The sequence below is a fragment of the Miniopterus schreibersii genome (assembly GCF_964146895.1).
Source record: "Miniopterus schreibersii genome assembly, chromosome: 11".
In the NCBI taxonomy this organism is placed as follows: domain Eukaryota; kingdom Metazoa; phylum Chordata; class Mammalia; order Chiroptera; family Miniopteridae; genus Miniopterus; species Miniopterus schreibersii.
The window spans coordinates 54,012,989-54,021,923 of NC_138111.1; the positions used below are offsets into that span (position 1 = coordinate 54,012,989).

At 46.8% G+C, this 8,935-nt stretch overlaps 1 long non-coding RNA gene across 1 annotated transcript; it reads right to left on the reverse strand.

Moving 5' to 3' along the window:
- Positions 1-1,009: 1,009 nt before the first annotated feature.
- Positions 1,010-5,191, reverse strand: LOC308563974. Its single transcript, XR_013999885.1, has 2 exons — positions 4,829-5,191; positions 1,010-4,503 (listed from the first exon to the last, which is right to left on the reverse strand). It is a non-coding gene; the product is annotated as an uncharacterized lncRNA (long non-coding RNA).
- Between the last annotated feature and the right edge of the window lie 3,744 nt (positions 5,192-8,935).

Sequence of the window (8,935 nt, forward strand, 5' to 3'; positions counted from 1 at the left end):
TCATACAAAAGACAAAATTAGGACAGAGATTAAACTGGGGCAGGGAATGGGTGAAACTGTTGGCTTCCAGGGTTTACTTTCTTGAAATACGGTTTTGAGTCATTTCTGTGAGATGTAAACATACTACTTTATGTTTCCTATCATTTTTATTATGCACATAATTTAACAGTTTGTAATAGTTGAAGCCACATGTCTCCGTGGACTGGAATATTGTTGAAACAGCTTCATTCAAGCGAGGAGACTTTTAACTGTATAATTCAGGTATGTATATTTTCTTTGAACAAAGTTTGTGACATTCGGCTTGTCAAAAACGAACCTTTTGCTTGACTGAACAGCTTTGCTCTGTGTTTTGCTTGTCTACCGAGGCAAATAAAAGCTGACAAGAGGGGCATTTCCAGCCAGTTAAAGACCAAGAGGGGAATGAAGTAGGATCTGAGCCAGTTATCAGAAAGTTCCTTTATTGCTGAACATTTTATAATATACACGATATGCTAACTAGAAATAATTTAGATAAATCTTAACTCCGGGCAACAAATGTGCGCCTCCCCCTTCCTCTTGTTTCTAAGTATTTAATGAAAAGTATGATTTGTAGTGTGGTGGATTTCTGTGTGTATTACATGATTTATTTTTTGATTTCTCCTTGTTGGGGAGACTTCAAGGTGATAATGGAGAACTTAATCGGCTCTATACCAAACTTCATTAAATTTTTTATAAGAAGGAAGGGGTGTTGTAATGCTTTATTATCTGTTCAAGAATTATATATGGCTTATGAATTTTTATTTGGAGTTTGACTAGGAATTTACATGATTGGGGAGTTTCCTGTTCTATTAGCAGATTTTGTCCATTCTTTTAATTGGTCAGCTGGTCCTTTATTTTTTTGTAGAACTGGGATGAAGGTCAATGACATACAATGTCTGTCCTCAAAGAGCTTGCAGTTTGTGTTTCACTTGATGGTTAAGTGTCCGGGTCGGCTCACTGAAAGATACGAAGTATGGTACGAATTCATCCATTTATTAATTCAACCAATTCTTATTTTGTCAAACATGATGTGCTAGGCATTTGGACTGGGCAGGCATTGGATTCATAATGGCAAACTGCTCCTACAGAATTTACAACCTAGTGGGAAAGGGACAGACATACTGATGAATCAATCACATGGATAAAAATATGATTACATATTAGAATCTGTCCTCTGAAGGGAAATAATACAGATACATAAATGCATATAAATAAGGAAGCTAACCCACTTGAAGCTGGTGAAATTATGCTATGGTGACACTTATCTGTCCTGTTGTGTGGTTTTCCCTGCAGTGCTTGGCTTCTGTAGGGCAGACACTGAGAAAGCAGATAATTTTTGAGTTGAAATGTTAAGAGCAAGGCACAGGGAGTGTAGGGTATTGGAAAGAGTGTTATTGAAAGGATGAGCTCTGGGGAAAAAAAAAACAGCATTCTGGTTAAAATGGGAAAGAGGGGCTGAAGAAAGCATTGGGACAGACTGAGCAGCCAATGGAGTAGCAGTGCCACTGTGATAAACAGTTAGACTCAGAGCTAGCCTCAGAATGATATATTTCAATGTTTCAATAGAATGATTCCTTCATAGGTTTGACTCATGATGCCAAGACACATCTCCTGATGCCACTCTCAGATGAAAGGGCTTGTTACTCAGAGCAGAGGCTCTGGCCAGACTGGGACTGGGGTGATCTGAAGAGCCATCAGTGCCTGTTAGGGATTTCTGATACTCCATGTGACTCCTAGTACCTGAGGAATGTGACATTTCTTAGTCCTTGTGTCACAGTGAGGTCATCAAGCTGTTAAGTAAAGCCATCTGTTTTAAGGCATCCTCCCTATATTTTTTGCAGCATCAAGGAAACTTGATCTTCAGTGGATAATGACAATACTTCCTTTCACCTCATTCATTTATTTCTTAAACTCTCAGTGATGTATATAATTTGGAAAGTAGTTTAAGACACTGTAGATTTGTAAGCAAACAGTGACCAACCAACAAAACCAGACAATTTGCTAATATTTGGATCTGGTGTCAGACACAAGGCTCTGGGGGTGGACCTCTGGTATGAAGATGCTGTAAGGTGGTGCCATCCTCCCATATTATATAGAACAAATACTTTCCTTCCTCTCTAGTTTTCCCAACACCCACTTTTTTCTCCAGTAGCTGGGGCGCACCTCTAGTAATGGAACCTTCATCCCCTCATGGCTGGTTTACAGCAGCATCTTCTTAGTTGGTCTCCTTCCTTTAGGACTTCCTGCCTCCTTTTTACCCTGCACTTAACTGCCCCGTTAACTAAGCTTTAAATTCTTGTTTCCTTCTGTTAACTCATTGTTCAAAGAATAGCAGCTCACCCTTCCCTCATGACATTGAGGTAGAAATAAATTCATCTGCGTCTTAACGTGTGAGACATTGGACAAGTCAGGTAATTTTCCTGGGACTTAGTTTCTTCACGCATCTGGAAACAAAAATGTGGCTATTGAACTAGATGGAAAAGCTCTTAAAGATTTGGAGTATGTGGTTGAGCTGGAGTTCCCTTCCAATCCTGAAATTCTGTTACTGTGTTCCCCAGCAGGTTGTTATTCCAATTTTGGTAGCACAGCCCTTGAGCCTCAGGATCCTCAAATGTCAAGTTGGGGTGATCTGTGATCTGCACCTATTCTGAGGGTTGTTTGAAGATTTAATTCCGTTAATGTTGCCCAGCCCTGCCACCTGGCATACCCATGCGGGTTCCTTCCCCCACCCCACCACTGTAGGACCACTACCCCACCAAGCCCAGCATTGCCTTTTGCTGATCACGTTGTGGCAGCAAGTCAAGCGATTTGCAATCCTCCATAGGAACACTTTCCTATTTCCAGCTCCTGTGGTTTTTGTTATTTTTTCTGTTTGGTTTTTAATATCTTACCCTTTCTTCTTTACCAATTCAAGCTGAAAAACTGGCCTCAGGCCCCCTTAAAAAAATCTCTAAAGTTTTTGACCTTCTAACTTTGACCTTCTAGGACTCTAAGATCAAAGGGATATCTATCTATCATCTATCTATCTATCTATCTATCTATCTATCTATCTATCTATCATCTATCTATCATCTATCTATCATCTATCTATCATCTATCTATCTATCATCTATCTATCTATCTATCTATCTATCTATCATCTATCAATCTATCATCTATCTATCTATCTATCATCTATCAATCATCTATCATCTATCTATCTATCATCTATCTATCTATCATCTAATTTGCTTGTTTTGTTTTTGTTTACACCTTGGGAATTCAAAAATATGCACATATTGAGTAAATAGATGAATCTGGGGAAGCAGCTCCTGCGTCCTATACAAGAGCAACCCCCCCCCCCCCCCCATTCCGGACACAAACGCTGCTGCTGGCACAAGTACATTCATTTTCCCTAAGGCACTTCTGCCCCGACTGCGCCTCTCATTGTCAGCAGCCAGCTTGTGTCTGGTCTGTTTTTACACAACTGAAACGGGCAGGATCCACCTCTGCCTGGGTCGCCGATGGCCGCTCCGTGGAAGCACAGCCTGGGCTTTGGGAATCTGCACCGAATGAATGGTTGCTAGGGCGTATGGCGGCGTCTTCATCTGCTGCTGGGCTCGCTCCAGTGCTTGCACGTGGGAACTTCACTAAAGTTATTTCACCAGCGCTGCGCTGAGTCCTCTTATCGTACGGAGTTTACTGAAGTGGGGCCAGCTCCCCGCCTCTGCGCGCCTCCCTGCCAAGGTTCCAGAGGGTGGAGTGGCCTGGAAGGCCGTTGGAAGAAGGGTGGGGTATTTGCTTTCTTATAAAGATGCTTTGGGAAACCGGCTCCGAAGCGCCAGGTTTTCAGGAAGAAATGAGCGTGGGTCCCAGTGGCAAAGAAAAGGTCACGAAGGCTTATTTGCTGTTAGGGAGGAAGCCTGAAAGTTCAAGTGTAAGCAGTAAGAGCGTGGCCCACGCCCAGAAGAGGGGCACCCTGGCCTGCCCCCAGAAACCCACTGGCACGAGAAGACAACCAGCGAGGTCCGCCTCACGGCACCCATTTCTGGGGCTCCCCATGAGCGGCGCTGGCTCCTGGCTCACTGCGTCCGTACTTAGCTGTCCCGGGTCCCCGCTGGTCTGGAGCGAAGTCCTCGGTCCCTAGACTCAGGGTGCAAAACGGATAAGCTCCCTGGGAGAATCTGCCTGCCTCCGGGGGACGGGTCCCCAGGGACAGGCGCACGGGGGGTGACGTTCAGTTCTGCCCCACTGTGCGGAGTAGAGAGTTTCTTAATCATCGCCCCCTCCGCACAGGCACAGGCTCTTCCTCGGTCCCTGCGAGGCCCTGGAGCGGCGTCCAGGGCTCCGAATTCCAGGCGAAAACGCACAGCGAATGGCCCTGGGGATTTGCTCCAGAGAAAGCGCCAGCGTCCTGGAAGAGCCTGCCCTTCCCATCCGGCGTTCACGCAGGGCAGGCAGGATGGCATTCCAAACGCGAGCGAGCAGCGTAGCCCCGGACCCTCCCTTTAAAAAGAATAAATAAATAGAAGCCAGCAGGTAGCCCCGCTCCCCGAAACGCGCACCGCGGCCGCCGCCGGGGCGGCTGGGTGTCTGCGCTCCCCGCCTTCGCTGGGCTGACCCGGGAGGGGAGGGGCAGGAGCCGGAGGGGGTGCTGGGGGTGGGGTGGGGGTTGGAGCGCGAACCATCCCGAGCCAAGACAAGCAGCACATTCACAAATAAGGCCCCCACCCCCAGCGCACGCGCTCCCATTTAAAGCAGCCGGGCGCCGCGGCGGCAGGGCGGCCCAGAGGAAGCGGCGGTGCGGCGCAGCCCTGCCCCGCAGACTCACGCCGGCAGTCCGTGCGTCCGTCCGTGCGTCCGCCGGCCGCAGCCGCCGAGCCTCCGCAGCCCGCTCGGGAAGTGGCTACAGCTTCCAAGAAGGGGCCTCGCCTGGGACTGCCCGCTGTTCCTCGCTGGGGGACCATGGCACGGCTGGCTGCGCCCTGGCACTGGGCGCTCTCGGTCCGCATCTTCCGCACCTGGTACCTGCTGTTGGTCGCCGGACAGGTAGGCAGCCGGCGCGTCCTGCGTCCCTCGGGCTCCCGGCACTCCCCGAGCCTGCGCCGCGATGGAGAGCGCTAGAGCTTGGGGCGCGCGCTCCAGCCCGGGGCCGTCCTGAGACTGCGCTGCCGCCCGGGCTGGGACAGGTGGCGCGGGGTTGGGGCTGAGGCGGCCCCTCGCGGCGAGCTCTGGGCTGGCGGGGTCAGATCCGCGCGGAGCCTCAGCCCAGCCTCCTGGGGCCGTGTCCCGGCTTCCCGCCCGCGCCGGGGTCCTGCCTCCAGCGGGGCAGCGTCGGGGCGAGGAGGCGGCGCCTGAGCCGGGGTGCGGCCTTCTCCCGGGGAGCCCGGCACCCCGCACCCCTTCGGGACGGTCCTTCGCGGAGCCCCTTCTTTCCTTCGCGGCGGAGGCTCGGGCGCCGGGACACTCCTCCTTCCGTCCTTTCCTTGACCGGTGAACTTATGACATCGTCACCCCAGGGGCCCCCGCGTCCCCGGGTCGCCGCGGAGCATTGTGAGATGTGCTGACGCCGGACCAGGTGGGCTCCCGGGTGCCTGAGCGGCCAGGAAAAGGGGATTGTGGCCGGTGCGCCAGGACTCGCCCTCACCACGCCCCCTTTTCAATTCTCTAGGGTAGCCGAGCCAGAGGGGAGGTAGGAATTGGGGAGCTCTCCTGAGTGGGTGGCTCGGGTTCGGAGGCGGCACAGAAGGACCCTGGGAGAGTGTCTAGTTCACGGTCAGCTTGGCCAGGGTTCCTTCCTGAAGGGCCCTGGAGGCAGCTGCTTGGGGAAGGGGCGGGTGTTAGTCAAACCCGTGATGCATGTAGTGTCTTTGGCATTCGGGCTTTCCAGAGTCAGGTAACTTTTGATTCAACCTCACGATTTAGGCAGTTTGTACATAATTTAGCCTACATAAATTTGCTGTTCGCAGTATTACTTGGGTAATTCTGGGAAAATGCCCAAATACTCTTGGCCGGAATTATCTCCAGATAGCCTCCCTTTCCTCTGTTTTGCTAATGGAGACTTGTCCAAATCGAGGGATTTCCTTCTCTCGCTTTTACTTAATGTTTGAAACTTGCTTTTGGATCTTTATTTTAATGGTCATTTTGATTGCAGTGGTGCGCTTTTTGGGGCTGAGAGATCAAGAACGATAGCTAAGAAGGGCCCAGGGTGGGCTGGCCAGCAAGAACCACTCTTGTAGATGATAGAAATTTTCAACAGGGAACACCTGCTTAGGTTGGGGTGTGCGAAAGCATTGCAAAAGCTTGCCTTAATTATCAGCAAGCTGTATTCCCAACATGCTTTGCCCCGTGGAAGGGCCTCTCAGAGGTGGCTGCATATTGGGATTGCCTAAGGGAGCTCTTGAAAGTCCCAGGCTAGGGCCACACCCCAGCTAGATTGCATCAGAATCCTTGGGGGCATGGGGTGAGGCTTGGGCATCAGAATTTATAAAGCTCCAGGTGATTGCATGGTGCAGCTGGCTTGAAGACCATTGTGTAAAAATCTTCTTATAGGATCATGTTCCCAAAAGGAAATTCAAAAGAGAATAGCAAAGAAGGCCCAAGAGACAGGCTCCGGAGAACATCTTAACATGGAGCCTCCAGTCCTGGCTCTGTCCTTAACTGTGTCATTTTGGTCAAGGCCTTTATTTTTTACGTTTCTTTATTTTTATTGTTGAAAATATTACAGATGTCCCCCTTTTACCCTCATGTGATCCAGACCTTTAATTCCATTTCTTCATCTATAGAATGAGAGTGTTGGCCCATGTTTTCAAAGGTACTGCCAGCTTCAAGAGGACCAGGCAGGTTGACATGTAACCCAAATCAAGAATGAAAGCTTTGTCTTGTTTTTAAATAGCCACAGGGGTAGAAATTCTACCTTATCCTTGAGATTTTGGTAAAATATCTGGGAATATTTGAATTCAGCAAAGGTGCATAATGAGTTTCTTAGACTTGTTGGTTTTTCGTTTTTGTTTTGTTGGTTGGTTTTTTTAATATTTACCCACGCTACCTTTTCAGACCTAGTTCAAGTCATTTGGTGCTTTGTGGATGTTCAGGACAAACGGATTTTCCTAGCATTTCACACCTGTTCTTCCCTGCTCTGCTTCTCAACCGACTTTCTTCGGGACAAAGATGATGAAAGCAGATTTGAACCGTGTGTGTGTGTGTGTGTGTGTGTGTGTGTTGGAAGTGGTTTATTGTTTAACTCCAAATGACTTTTTCTAGTTCCACTCTGCAGGGCTGCTCTCCACATGTGAGGAGCCTGACTCAACTTGTCAGGGAAGAGATGGAAAAGAGTTTAAGTGGTAGATGGATCCGTGTCCTGATGGAATTCAGTGCTTTACAGTTAACTTGCTCAGGTGTTGGTCAGAAGCAGCTGATCTTGCAGCACTTTTGAAGGTCCTCACTTTGCTTATTTTAAAACCACATGGGGGTTATATCTAATCAGTGATTAAACAGACCAGAAACTTGAGGATACTTAACATGAAGAAGAAATCATTCTATCACCAATAGCCAATGCCAGATAATTTGAAATTGTTTGGAATGTATACATTCTTTAAACAGTTTTTAAATCAAAGCACTCATACATGAAGGCATGACTATGAGAATTATTAGACCATATAAATATATTAGCCATAGTAAAAGGAGGGCCTGTGTTCAAGAGATTCTGGCTCCCTAAAATGTACACCTGAGCTTTATTCTCTAAAGGTCCAAAGAATGATTTAATAGCAAATGAAAATTATTCAGAAATCCCACCATTTTTCCTTTCTTTTCACTAAATTTCTGCTTTTGTTCTGGCTGAATTACCCTCCTAACTTGCAAGATTCTTTTCTTGTGAAACTTGAAGGCATCTTACTACTTAGGTTCTTATGAAACTGACTATTTTACTGATACTGATTTCAATTCATCAGCTGAGCCCAAATTCATCCTATTGCCCAAATTGCTCCCAGGTAAGGAAGTAGATAATTAGGGTTTTAACCACTAGGAGATATCACCTACATAATGATTCCTAAGACCCATCTGTATAGCAATCCCCTGTAAAAATAAACAAGGTTGTAGGAGAGCTTTGTGGCTAGATCAGCACAAATCCACTGCTATTGCTTAAAAATGTCACTTAGTGGTGATTCATATTCTTTTCGTGATATATCAGTGATAGCTCATTCAAACCTTGAGGTTGGATATTTTCATTCACTATGTGTTCTAAATTGTATTCTTGTTAAGAATTCAGTAATGAAGTAAATAGTTCTGGGGTGGCTGGAGAGAATTTGTTGCCTTTATGGGCACCTGGTTTTCAGCTAAAGATTTTGAAGAAAAGAAGACTTGTTTCTTTTGTTATCATCTTATATGTTTTGCTCGTTTTATTTTTAATTTTTATTTTTAACACTATAATAATTTTGCATGGTTAAAAGAAAATTCTAAGGGCTATAAGAAAATATAGCAGCTTTTTTCTCCCAATCTCAGATCCCACAGCTCACAGTCTTTATTTGTTGTTAATATTATTTTGAGGTATAATTGAAATACAGTAAACTGCATATACGTTTTTTTATTGATTTTTTTTTTTTTAGAGAGAGAGAGGAAGGGGAAGGGAGAGAGAAACTTCGATGTGAGAGTGAAACATAGATCAGAGAAAAAAAGAAAAGAAAAAAAGAAACAGATTCACTGCCTCCTGCACAACCTCTACCAAGGATGAGTCCCGAAACCTGGGCATGTGCTCTGACTGGAAATCGAACCAATAACCTTTCGGTGTATGGGACAATGCTCCAATTAACTGATCTACACTGGCCAGGGCTACACTTTGATAAGTTTTGACATATATATACTCAGGACACCATCACTGCAGTTTCCTCGTTACCATTTGCAATCCCTCCCTTCCCTTCCTGGCACACAACATGACCAGGCA